Source organism: Ambystoma mexicanum, chromosome 11 (assembly GCF_040938575.1).
Source record: "Ambystoma mexicanum isolate Mex_15411 chromosome 11, UKY_AmexF1_1, whole genome shotgun sequence".
In the NCBI taxonomy this organism is placed as follows: Eukaryota; Metazoa; Chordata; class Amphibia; order Caudata; family Ambystomatidae; genus Ambystoma; species Ambystoma mexicanum.
Genome location: NC_090934.1, coordinates 731,145,597 through 731,160,301, shown reverse-complemented (window position 1 = coordinate 731,160,301; position 14,705 = coordinate 731,145,597).

Here is a 14,705-nt window from a genome sequence, read left to right as displayed (position 1 = left end):
GCAATTGAGCCCTATGCTAAGGAAAATAATTTTGCAATAAATTGAGCCAAATCTGATGTTATGTGTTATAAAGTCCACAAAAAGGGTAAGAATATGATGTGTTTGATAGATGGAAAGAACATTTAAATAGTTGGTAATATGGTATATTTGGGATATCTTTCTGCGAGTAAGAATCATTTGAAACTTTTGAAGGCTAAACTGGAGGATACAATTGAGGTCCTTATGGTGCAAATGAGATTGATCCCTAAGAAAAGTTGCTTCTTTTCCTTGTGTCCATTACTAGAATTTTACAAGGCAAAAGTGACACCCACAGTTTTATATGTTTTTCTGACTCCCAACTGAAGCAATTTGGTGTGAATTGGGTCTAGATTCTTGGTGTTTTTTATAAGTGGAATAAACTATGCTTATATTTTTAAATTATAGAGGAACGGTGTCTTAACCTGTTTGCGAAATTGGGAGCAGCTTTTAGGGAAAATTCTGATATGATTCTAAAAGAATTTATGATGAAGTGAACACTTTTTAACTGAGGCAAAAACATCTGATGACCTTCCCCCCTTAAAAATAAAGCAAAAACAGAGAATGTGGGATCAGAACGATAATCTGGACCACCTGCATGCATTCAACCTTCATAAGGACTATATTAAGTGCATGAATGGGTTTGTCTGGTTAACACAGCAATATGTTACTATAACTCCCTCAAGGTCTTTTAGAGTAATGTTATTAGCATTTAGTCTAAACTTTCTCCATATTTTGGGGGTACTTGGGCCATATATAGGTTTAGATCATGCAAAGAGGACCTGTAGATTGTGCAAATCAGAAATGGTGATTGAATCATTGCAACATTTAGTTTTAAATTGTGCTGCTCTACTACTAGATGAATATTTAGTTTTACTTGATTTATGCACTTGACTGCAGCATTGTTCTCAGAGAATTTGTGGAGACGCTTAATGAGTGTAAAGCATTTGGCCTTATCTATTGCAGTGGTTGCCTTTTTAACTGAGATTTTTAAACTTTTAGGAGATATTCCTGCACTGACAAAAGCACTCTTGAGTCCGGGGGAGTGAAGAATATTTATTATTTGTGAGAATGTTTTTAATTGAATTGAAATCCAATGTTTCTCTGTATCTTTGTTGAATTGATAATACAATACATTTTATATTGTCTTTTGTATGAAATGTTAATAATGTAACGGTTTTACTATTTCTTTTATTTCATTAATTTGTGAAAGGTTTCAAACTACAACTGTACACAATAAATACATGAATATGAATTAGCTAATGTGTTGAAAGTGAATGTAGTAATGTGTTTAAAATGTGTTGCTGCCAATTATAATTAAAACTGTAATTCAATATTAAATATCCCACATTTTAAATCAAGTTTTCCACAAAACCATACCATCACATAAACACTACCATATATAAATAGAATCATGGTAATCATAGTAACCGCCATGATGATCAATAAAAGATCTCAGCAATGAGCATTAAAGGTATCATGAATCTTTAGCAATGATAACAAATCCCAACTATGATCGTTTCTGTGAAATATGGTATTTACAAATTACATATATCAACTATAAATAAAAAAGCAAGATTCTGGAAAAATCCATATTTTTATTTTTATGCTATTACTAACCCAGGACTATTCTACAAAATGTATGAAGCATATTGAATTCTTGTTAGTAAACTTATTTCACCTAATTAAGTTGATAATCCAGAGATAGACAACAATAGTTTTACAATATAAACTGTCTGCATACGAGAAAACATACATTTCCGAATGCCTTCAATGTGTATTGTTATACATTCAGCTTGCAAAGTAGGTTATTGCGCAATGTTGAATTTCAGAAATGAGCACATGAATATAAGGCTTTAAGTGATCTTTCAATGTGTTAATTCTGTTCAAAGAAAACAATGCCAGATTCCCTATTCATTCTTTTGGAATGCACATTTTTGAATTTACCTATCCCATAAAGATCTCTTTAAGAAAGTCTTTTGTTGCAATTGCCTCTTTTATGGTATTTTTACAACTTCCAAAATCACAGATTTGAGTTCAGCTACTGGGTCTATGTAATCTTTAAAATGTACTGCTGCTGCTGTTGCATTATTCAGTCTAATATTAGATGTATGTTCAGTCCAATAATATTTATCTTTCCTGTAGTTAATCCTATAAAGAATATAACACATGGACATTATATACTACAAATCAGATAAACAGACTCACAAGTCGCAACATTATTTAATTGTATTCTTTCTCTAGAATAGAAGTGATGAATGAGATCCCCTCCAATCAAATTATTGCAGTGTTGGCAAGTCAAACATGTAAAGGTATCTCTTTTCTTCAAATGTATAGGTTACGGCTCTTTTACAACAAAAATCGGTTTGACCAAGCTATTGTGTAAAGATTGATTATTACAATAGTAACATTCTCGTAGTTCTGTAAGTACGTTTCTGAGGCCTTCATGTTGAAAAACTTGCCAATATTTTAATACAATTTAACTAATTTTGAGGACTAAGCGTGGCGCAGCGTTCATTCTTTTTGACTGTAATAAATCTTCTCTAGCCAACGATCATATTTTTGCAATAGCATCTTGTTTGATGTTTATGTTATATAAGCTCCTGTTAAATGTCTGAATCATTAAATGTTTTTGTATACTATATTCTGAAGACTCCAAGACTATGCATTTAAATCTGAACAGTTGGCTAAATGGGAGACCTGTAATTGTGGCTTTCGGTTGGAAACCTTCAGCATGTAATAGGTTATTACCAGTGGGCTTTGCGCATTAAAGGTTGTAGTTAGTTTTTGATTTACCACTTGTGTATAAACATCTGTAACTGCATCAACATTTACATTGGGGGCAGATTGAGACATGACTCCATGCTCAGCCACTGTCAGACAAAGTCAGTAAATAGCAGGCATAATTAAATCTGCTACTGTTTTAGGGGTTATTAAAATGGAGTCCACCAAATGAGGTTTGTCCTGAGGGAGTAGGTAAGACTGACACCAGAGATGAGCCTCCAACGAAGGAATTCAATGTCACCAAAATTGCTAATACCACTGATACCATGACAATGATCTCAGTGGTGACACAGATTATCTAAATGCTGGTCCTGGACAATGATGCACTGGGAGAACTAGACCATCACTGCTGCAGCCAAGTGCATCTTTAATCAATGGTACAAGTGTGACATAGAAAATAGTGGAACTGTGTCCCGGGCAGGGGTAGGGATTGGACGGGAGCATGGACCAACTAATTTGTTTGAGGTTTAGAGTTTAGATTTTAGCTGGCCAAGTGGGTGGAAAAATGTATTATGTCTGCATAGGCTGTTTTAATTGTGTTCTCTTTGATGAAAAACTATTCAGTGTAGATGTAACTGCTATCAGGTCACGGGAAGTTTTGGGTGTTTACGAAGGACAATTAATCTGTTGCGTCTGGATGAAGGTGTTGGTATCGAGGCAACATTGCTATGACGTAAAGCTTGGTTTCACGAATAATGTAGATTGCAGTTCAATAAAACAAAACTGCAAAGAGCAGAGAAAAGGAAGATATCACCAGCGGATAATGCTGATAGTTCTACGAAATTCACCCATCAGAGTGCTCAAGAAAAACATTTAAACTGTGCTCTAGCACCTTGAAGCATCTCTTGTGCTAGAAGGGATTACCAATAAAGATCAAACCTACTAAGCAGACAGACCCAAAGAATATGGCAAAGTACTGCTTTATTCTCAATTTAATAAAGTGGGGCAAAGTGGCAGACATAAGACTAATGCGTGCACACTCACACAAACTTGATTACGCAGAGGTTTTGTAATCCAATATGCGTCATCTATGGCATCCTACATGGCAAACTGTAAAACCTATTGATGTGATGGATTGGTTAGGGGAACATATCAACTTATAGAATGCATAGGGGTTAGTACACCGTTGGTTGTCTCTTATCTGTAAGGCACACATCAAACTTCCTCTAAATACGAATAATACTGATTATAGAAGACAAAATGGCAGTGGATTGGTCTATGCAACATTGAATAGCAGGCTTCCTGATAGACCCACTGATTGCTTGGCATCCCCACCCAACCTTGCACTTTTGGCTCTGCTATCAGCACGCAAGTGAAATAAAACCCAGGTGCTTGAGTCACATCAGATTACTCCCCACTTTCCCAATTAGTCCATCATATCTCATCAGTCCGACCATTAGCCAAAATGTTCTGTCTGTAGTTGACCTTCTAGCCTGTTCTCTGTTCTGGGACATTCAAGGGAGTGTTGTCAAGGGTTTTGACCCATGTTGAATCAATAGACTGGGTAGATGTGGGGATGAGCTGTCACCGCCCATTATTCTATCCCAGAACAAACTAAATCAATACACTGGGTGGATGTGGGGATGAGCTATCGCAGCCCACATTCACGCCAGAATAGGAGAACTGCGCAGTTGGCACGAGACCACTCCAAAGATACAACCTTCTTGTGGGGGGTTCCACATCACCACTCTACTGTAAGGATGCCATCAAAACAATGTTAAGCAAGGGTCCTATACTATCAAGCAAAAGACCACTCTATTGAAATGCAGTAATTCAAGACAACTCAAAAATAAATGCAGTACCGATAAATTCCCCAAGGTGGCACTAGCGGTCTAAACTCTGACAGGGAAACTGTATTTAGGAGTTGCAAGAGGGGCAGGGACTTCAAAGCTTGTTGGTTAATTGGAAACCTTAGCCACCTGCTGTTCCCAGAGGCCAAGAGGCTGGGAAACCTTAACACCTCAGAGATTCCCACCCCAGGAGGCAGGATATCACATGACCCTGTTGATTGATTGAGGAGAGACTTCCAGGCAGCCTGCTGGAGCCCACACAAAAGGCTCTTTCTGTTCAATGGGGTATGTTAATTTTGAGTGTTTCCTGTCAACAGCCCTCTGCCAGCAAGGAGAGACATGTGATCACTGGCCCACCCAGACTCCTGGAGGCGGACCCAAACACTTGGGGGAGTTGAATTGCAACAAATATATATTTTATAGAAACAGTGATAATTTATTGTAACCAAATGACAGGAATGTACAACTTTGAGAGTCTTAGTATGGAAAATGCCCTCACGATTTGAGTCCAAACTCCGATTTGTACCATGTTCTGGGGCAAAACCCCGCTAATTATGATTATTGTAGACAATGTGTTTAAGCTAGATACATGGAAAGTAACTGGGATATATGTGGAAGGGAAATGTACCTTTGTATAATTTTTGATGAAAAGCCAATGTTGCAAAACCCACTAAAATCGAAAATAAGTTGCCACTTTTGAATGCAAGCTCCTAGAAACGCCAGAGTTGGGACAGGGACAATCTTTAGTAATATATGATGTGTGTATGTGATGTCAAACAACTGTGTACCTGGGAAATATGTATTTGGATCAGGAATAGATTTGTGTGCACATTGACCAGGGGAGTGTCATTTCTGCAGGTCATAAAAATGACATCACTCTGACACACTATCCCTTCCCAAATCAGGGACCAAAGAATCTATTGACCTATCAAATCAAGAGAGGGGCAGGCTTAGGGATGCTAGCCTCTCCACCCAGTTTTCAAAACACATAAAAAGAGACTGCTGGGACAGGTAGAGAGATTCAATTCCATTTGCTGCGGAGCATGCTGACCGACGACTTCACATCCAGAGATCCAGACTTCAAATCCATCAATCTCCAGAACGTGTAGCAGAAATTAACTCCAGAATTTGTAGCAGAGAGGCCTGAATCCACCAGCTGAATCCTCTTCAGCAGGCCTGAAAACCAACCAAACTATTCAACAGCTGGGCGAGCTGTTTGAATTTTTGCCAAGAATTTTTGCAAGAACCTGTAGTAGTATCCAGAAAGCAGTGCTGTATCCGGAACCCGAGAGAACCACAAACCAGACCGTTGTGAGCAGATCCAGTGCTTGACAGACCCAGAGAGCAGAGCTGACACAGATAGCCAGGACTTCAGAACCACCCGCCGGAAGTCCCGTCCAACCTGACCAGACCGTGACGAGGCCTATTTCAAATTGATATTGTGAGAACCTAGCAGAACTGTGCAGAACCAATCTCTTAGTTAAAATAATCTAATCCAAACTATTTTAACCTAAGTAGAACAGCCTCCTAGAAATCGTGTCATCTGTCATTTTTAAAGCTGCACAACTGTCACCTGTCAATTCTGCAGCTGCAAGCTGTCACCTGTCATTTTGAGTTTACTTTAAATCCGAAAATCTACCTTTATTAAATCGTCCGTATCACTTGAACTGTTTAGGCTAGGAACAAGATTTAACTTTCCTTAGAATCTAAGCTTTCCAACGAACCTAGAACCGACTTCCTACTCCAAAATAGCAGCTCCATTCTTTCTTTTGTTAAAATTCGTTTGCAACTTGGTAATAACTCATAGAGCATTGCTAAAGTGAGCCTGAACTAATTCCAACACGCATCTCCCACTCACCCTGAATCTCTAGAGGGAATTAAAATCAGTTGGCACATTTTCCCATCCATTGCCATCACAATTAAAAAGCATTTTGGGCCTGTGTTTCAAACTCCTACCTGTTTCCTCTAAGCTTGCTGGAGGGGAACTGAATTTCGTATTGTATTTGATTGCATTCCTGAGAACTGTGTGCTCCTCTTTCCATCTCCTTCCATTTCTTACATTGCATAGGGGAACGGGGTGAATTGCCAGAGAAAAAGTGATCATCTTATCTTTTGCCAAAATCATATCAAGTATTTCTGTACTGCATTTTGTTCCTCATTGCTTTTCCCTTGAAACCATAAAAGTATTTTTGCTACTTTATCCATCCTATACTAACTCCTCATTGATTGTAAATAAGTGTGCTAGTGCCAGATTACCCATTGTTGATCAACATCATATGTCTAAGTGTGCTATCAGATATTAATTTATTATAAAGTGTGATATATATATATATATATTGTTTAATTTTTCAAATAAACCTTTTAATTTGCAAAACAAACCTACCTCTTGGCTCAGTGGGATCAGGGGGATTCTTAGAGGGGGGTGTTATACAAGGGTTGTCATCCAGAGTACTGAACTGGACATAAAAATAATCAATAAGGGTTTTCCTCAGCATCCCAGACTAGGCATTGACTTAGCTGTAGTGTTGATTGAATATCGCTTACAGTGTAAGCACATCACTATCTTCATCCAGAGCTTAATGAATAGCCCTTGTTTTCAACTTCTGAATCACGTTGGAAGAGACCACACATGTGTCCATTTCAAACTCTTATTTACTGCTCTTTGATTCAATTATGCTGGGTGTCCTTGCTCCTCTTGGCCTCTAGAGACCTGCTCACTCTATCTTGTATAGAGTTTATACACTTTTAATTGTCAAATGTTTTCTTCTTCTTTAATCTAAGAGAAATATGTCTAATTTCCATGACGAATCCGTCTGCCTCCCTTTGTGCCTTGCAGCTATTCCTTAAAAATATAGCATCCTTGATCCCAGGCCAACATAGACTCCTGTTCATTTTTTACATAAAGCTGTTTTCCAGCATCTCCTGACTCTGCAACCCAGGTCTGTCTCTGAGGTAGCTGGAATGAGTCTCAGCATGAGCCGGCATCCATCTTCCAATTATGGCCGTCCTAGCCATGTTATATATTCCTTCATAGCAAGCTTCTATATGTCTTATCTACCTTGCGTTGCTGCATATTCACACTTATTGGTCAGCAGTTACTTTATCTTCTTTTGCATACATGATTACTCTTTTATTGCTTAAATGTTTCTCTTGTCACTTCAGTTACATCATTATTTTCATATCATTTAAGTATGTCTTCGCACATTTTCTTGATGACCTCACTCTGCCCTCATCAGATTTCACTGAGCATGCCATGATATCCAACGGTGCATGCTGACATCCTTCCACACAATATCCTTCCACTCTCTCAGTGCGAGGATACATTTGATACGGTTATCTGAGTGCATATCGTCTCTCGTACACTCGATGCAGTATAGGGACAACACATATAGTCGTTATTAGGGCTCTTCTACTACTATTCCAATATGAGGGCGCTGAGGGGGTGGGAGTTAGGGAAAATGCATCCACCTTCTCCTCTACAAAACCCAATATGCTTTTTTGTGATATACCTGCCTCAGCTAGAAGATCATTTTGTACAGCATCTACATTTGGCCTTGACACTCACATTTGTCACAGTGCCCTTAAACTAGAAGACAAACCCCAGATTGGTAAACTGAGTGCAGGTGATCTTATTGCACAAGGTGCCATGTACCAGATTCATTGGCTCATATTATTATAGAGCAAGAGACAACAAAAAAAACAAGCGAAACTGAGATGGACCAAATTAACCATGGTATTACATTTGCAGAGCTTATATCATACATCGAAGATGCCCGAACGGACAATGAAATTGCACCCATATTTAAACTTGTTGACTAATGCAATCTGTACAGCATGAGGATGAAACAACTTGGTAGTGATCTTTCCAGGCGCATACATTCCACGAAACTGAAAAACAGGATACTTGCTTACTTTCCTGACATGGAAGAACATAAGAAAGGCAGTCTGTGATGTTTTTATTTAAAAAGCTGTGCCACAGATCAAGTTTAAATTAAAGCTATTTATTTTATTCAAAATATTACGACTACTCCCGTAGGATCTAGAGAACCGATGTGACACGAAGGACCAGATGCTTAATAGGTGGGATTAACCCTTAAAATTCGCAACAAACAACATGAGAAAGGAAAATATAAACATATGCAATGTATAAGTTTGTCAAAAGAAATGTCCTGATTTTAAAAAGGCACTAGCCATGCCGAAACACGTGTCTTCAATCAGAGGGCCGCTCCTAAGGGAGTAGTAATATTTTGAATAAAATAAAAAGCTTGAATTGAAACCTGATCTGTGGCACAGCTTTTTGGTGAGGATTAAACACTGTTACACTTATCAGAGGTGGGGCTTTGACCTCTGTGTTCCTCACGAATGCGACACTCTCCACAAACACCAACATGGAAACTGGGCGCCGGGCACAATAAGTTGATTGTTGTAACCCCCACTCGTGATAAGAGACAACTTTAAAATGAAAAATTACTTCAATGGATATTTTGGAAACAAGTGTGAGGAAGACTCTGTGCCAGCTTCTCTGCTAGAACTGGTTGCTATGGTTACGAACGTCCCAACCATTAAAGCACAGTCAAGTTGTTCAGCAATGCCACAACCAATCCTCACTGTTGCACAGTTACTAATGTACAACAGTTTGGTGAGATGTCAGGAGTATGAGGCTGAAAGAGCCTTCAGGCACAACCAAAAATGGGAAACTCCTTTGCATATCTAAACATATCATCAGAACTTGGCAATGAAGTATGTCATCCTTATAACATGGAAAATGCTGTCATTCCTCTTCAGTTCAAAGGAGGGTTCTTCATGACTAGTGCGGTCAACATTATACAACACAATCCAAGCTGTTCCACAGCTCATGACTCTTTCCATGGAACAGGAATATCAATATTTCAACATGCAGATGATCATTTTACGGGGACTGATCAGTCTATGACTAAAAACGAAAGTGACTAAACATCTTTCTGAGTGCTACACCAGCTTGCCCCTGTTGCAACTATGAGAACTTATCATCCCCTGCCAACAATAGAAGAGAACTTAGTTGACTACCAAGTTACGCTGCAATCTATGGTGAAAGAATAGACCTAACTGAAGCATGTAACACAGGTGCTGGCTAGTGACAACCTACAAGGGGATTAAATAATCACCTGGGTAGAATAGCACGCAGGTCAATAAGAAGAAACTCCAAAAGATTGTGGGCCTCATTACACGGTAGGCGGTGGACCAAGGTGCTATTAGCACCTTGGTCCATGCCGGTTAAATACCGGCACCGCCTTGGAGGAAAGGGGAATTACCGCCCTATTCCAAGGTTGGCTGGGCGGTAATTCCCCCTTCCCCCATTGCCCTTCCCCATTCTCATTTTCGCGCCATAGGGCATAATGGGAATGGGGAAGATGCTAATTACGGTACCGCAAATTGTGGTACCGTAATTAGCACCCTGGTCCCTTTGCGGGTTGGTTTTTAACGCCTGCTAAAAAGCAGGCGTTAAAGTACCAACCCACAAAGGGACCTCGTAGTAAGGCGGTAAGGGTTAACGGTCACCGGTACATTACCGGTGACCGTTAACCCTTACCGCCTTCCGTGTAACGAGGCCCTGTGAATTAACACTTTCATCTGTGCTTCCTCTATTTCCACACCATGCTATGTCAGTGGCCATGATTCGCAATTCAATGGATATTGTGAAGACAGCAGTTAAAGCCCTTAATCCTGGGCATATTCCAATCATTACATTTGACCAGCCACTCTACGCATTGGCACAACAAATCCTGTGGAACTGGCCAACAACTCATGACAAAGATCAATTAATTGTAATATTTGGTGGGCTGCCTATTGAGATGGCAGTTCTCAAGGTTCTTGGAAATCTCTTGGATGAAAGCGGGTGGACTGGAGAACTTATTCGGGCTGATATGACCACAGCAGGAAAAGCAGATTTGTTTATAAAAGGTTCCCATGTGACGCATACCCATAGGGCTCACCAAATCACAGCTAATAGTCTCTATTTACTTCTGTGGCAGACCTACAATGACTACAGCCAAGGCAAAGAGGATAGCAGTCAGGTTAAGTCACTTGAAGACTGGTGTAAGCAAACAAGTGATGTATGTACCTAATTTAGATTCTGGTACATCATTCTAAAACTAGAACTACTTTTGATGACTTTTAAAAGAGCGATACGAGAAGGGGATTTCCAGCTCTATTCAGAGGCAGTATTCCAATATTTTCCCTGTTTCTTTTCCTTGACCCATACTCACTATGCAGAATGGATTCCCGTCCACTTATGTGGTACGGTTACACTTAAAAAGCATCACCCTAACACCTATGGAGAATTCATAAAAGGAAAGTTTGTCACAAAAAAGTCAGTGGGCCTCATTACGAGGTTGCCGGTCTGGATACAACGGTACCGGTAAGCTTATCGGTACCATTGTATCCAGACCGGCAAACTCTGAGCTGTGCTCTTGGGTGCCTTTCATTCTGCCGGGTATGACCTGGCGGAATGAAAGGCACCCGTGAGCACGGCATGCCTGTAGCACCGGCACTGCCATTATTGGTGGAATTATCGAGTCTGGCAAAGTCGGAATACGGCAGTGATTCCTCATTGCCGGTTGCCAGACTCTTTTGCCAGTTTGGCAGCAGCCTGCCGGTTTTACCGGCAAGGATACCGCCAAACTTATAATGAGGCCCACTGTGTTCTCTGCTATTGCCATTGATCAGGCCCATGAACAACATAACACATCAGTCAAAGGTGATGGAGGGGCTATAGGACTGGCAGAAAACCCAACAGCTCTGCATTGTTGGATGGTCTCTGGTCCTGAGATGGCCTGCTTAGTTCTAAAAAGACAGTGACATGGGAAAAAGATGAGCTTCACTACGAGGCCAACAAGCATTCACAGATAGCTTTTGCAAAAGATATCAATTGTCTTAATCATGCAATTCAATAAATGGGAAACCCATTTAGCGAAACCAGCTGTGATCTAATGGTATTTGACAGCAAAAATACAGTACATCCAGCAGTTGCCGTCACATTGCTTAGTATTGAAAAATGTGTGGTTCACCAGTATGTCATATGTCAGCGAGAGGCTCATTAACCAAACTAAACGTATCGAAGATTCTATTAAGCAGATAAACATCCACCTCTTTAGCTGTCCTCCAGTTCATGAAAAGTCAACTAAACAGTTACAACGGACATCGCTGAGGAATGACTGCTCATTATTTTCTATGACCATCCTTGATAGTGCTGCATGCTGTAACCAGGATTTGTGAAAACATTTGATGACTATGCAAGTACTGTGTTCATGTTCATTGTTTTCCAATCTCAGTCTCAATATGTTACAAGTCTAGATGGGATGTGTACAGGCCTGACAGCTTGAAGAGTGATCCATGCAGTAAAAGGGGAAAAGGATTTCAGAAATGTATTGAACCAAGAAATGCATTTCCTAAAAATTGGCAGCATGTTGTCCGGGTTGATGTAAATAAGACTAAATTGTTCTCTTTCTTGGCAAAAACATTAACAACTATTGACACAAACAAGCAGGTAATTATCACAAATAGTACCAATTTTCTTTCTATAAATCATCAAGATATCTTGGGATTGGCTCCATGGTCAAACAAAGAAGAATTCACTTGCATCCTACTCCATTTATGTGATGTTGTGCAGCAAGAATATAACAAAGCCAAACTACTCACTGTGAACACCGACGTAATTCTCACCATCACATCTGCACAATGTCTAAACATTGAGGAACTATGGGTTGCATTTCGAGTTGGGAAGAACTTCCAGTTCTTTGCTGCTCATGGGTTAGCAAGAGCTTTGGTCATTGTACTGCCTTGCCAATGTTTCACACAATAACTGGGTGTGACACTGAGTCCTTATTTGGAGGGAGAGGCAAGGGAACTGATGGGACACTTGGAATGAATATGGAGATGTCACCTCAGCTTTTTGTGGATTGGCTGCCAGGTCTAGTTAGCAGCCAGTAGAAGAACTGCTGAAGCCATAGGAAATATTGGTGGTTTTGCCATATGACCGTAATAGAAGCGCCAAACATGTTAATGAAGCAAGAAACACCTATTTACTCAGAGAGGTAGAGCAATTGACAATCTATCTCCCATGTAAGATGTGCTAATTCAGCATACAAAAATAACTGCCTACTGGGTTGATGATGCAACACCACAACGTCCATCACCAAGTGATTGGGGGTGAAAGAAGAAGGATGAAGTTGGATGGGAAATATTCTGGACAACCCTACCAGACGCTATGCAAGCTTGCAGGGGAACTCTTCCGATATGGCTGCAGGAAAGTCTGCAAACTACAGTGCAAGTGTAGGAAGGCTGCCGTACAGTGTACTGCTCTTTGTACTTGAGGCGCTCTTTGTACTGACTGAAATTCATACATTCAATAAAGAACAATAACATGAACATCAGTAATATAAGACACTGTTTTTGCATTACATCAAAATCTATCAATAATTGTTAATGCTTTTGGTTTTTCTTTCCTTGACTAAATCAATGAACGTTTATATTATGCTATACATTATGAAAAAACACATTATTTACTAATAGGCTTCATTTATGCTTCTAAAGTGTACAATAGGCATTGCATGATCACAAGTAAATGATTGTTGGTGTGCAGGGCCCTCATACTTCCTTGGGGCCCTGACCTCCCACACTTCACCACCCGAGATTCTGTCTATCCTCAGCACTTGCCTCGGCTCACCCTCTTCCCTGGTATCCAGCACTTACCCATCATTGAACTTTACCTGTTCTGAACACTCACAAGGCATAGTTGGTTGCCCATCCACCCTCCCACTAGATTTAATATTTCTTTATGTTTTTAATTGTATTAATTGTTTAATTGTTTCACATCCCGTTGTCCCCTCACTGTTGCCCTGTGGGCGCATTGAAACAGTATTTACTTCCTGTAAAAGCACCTAACAAGCAAACAATAAATAAATAAATTGAACAATGAATATCTAAAAAAATTAAGATACCTAAATGACAATTAGTCACCATTTTTAAAAAAGGGATGCCAACTTTGTCACAGGAAAAATCTGAGATGTCCTCATAGCCAACAATGCTCATTATGGTGTGGTCTGAAAGTGTGCCAAAATTCATGCTTCTATCATCAAAGCCACAATTGTTTACCGATCTGCATTACTATCATTGTTTTCCAAAAAACGAATTTAAAACAGATGAGGTGAAGTTCTAAATTTCTTCTGTACTCCTCTTCCTCTGCACAGGTTCTAAATGAGGATATTGGAAATGCTAATTGTGACAAATTGACTACTGCTTCCGAGGAGTACAGGAATGAGTAGTGGTTTCTAAAATCCTACTCAGCCTGTCAACACAACTAAACCAGCAATGATGTCAGTCATAAAGGTGAAACTTGCACAACATCAATGGCAAAACTCCTTCACCTCATTAAGGCACCATGGGCCCGGGTCGGCTATACCTTTCAAGACAGGCGCGAGGAAGCATTCAAAACAGAAACAGTACTGTGGTACAAAAATGAAATAAATGTTCAATCAAGGTTCAAGTAAAAAATAGGAATCTTGAACACCTTCCTTTCTTTTCTTCTGTGCCCTGAAGGAAGCTGTTTGTGTGTTGCGCACTAGAAATCACAATAAAAGTAAATATACACCATTCGGATTTTAAGTCATTTACCACTGATGTTGTCTGCTGTTGTATGTTGTTTATGTAATTGTATGCATGGGGGCACTGTGCTTTAATAATTAGTGATACTTCTTCCAGAGGAAGTCTGTTGATTATGCACTGGTAACTCTGCTATTGCTGTATGTCTCCTATTGTTGGCGCTGTAATGGTAACAATGTCTCAAAAGTTGGTTGAGAGGATTGAGATGAAATGACAGTGAGATAAAAGTGATGTTTGGCAGAGTCAAGATCCGAGGAGTAGTTCTGAAGAGCAGTCAGGTAGAGTTGGAGTGTCTAGATCTTTGCCAAGTGTGAAGGTTTTTCCTCATTGTTGTTTTCAGGGTGCTGATGGTTAGGTGTAATCCAAAGCCGTGGAGGGGAGGGTTTAGGAGTGAATGCAGTAAGAGAAAAATGAGAGGAGATGACAATTAGGTCAAGGCAGTTACCATTTGAAAGGATGTGCTGAGAGGGACAAAAG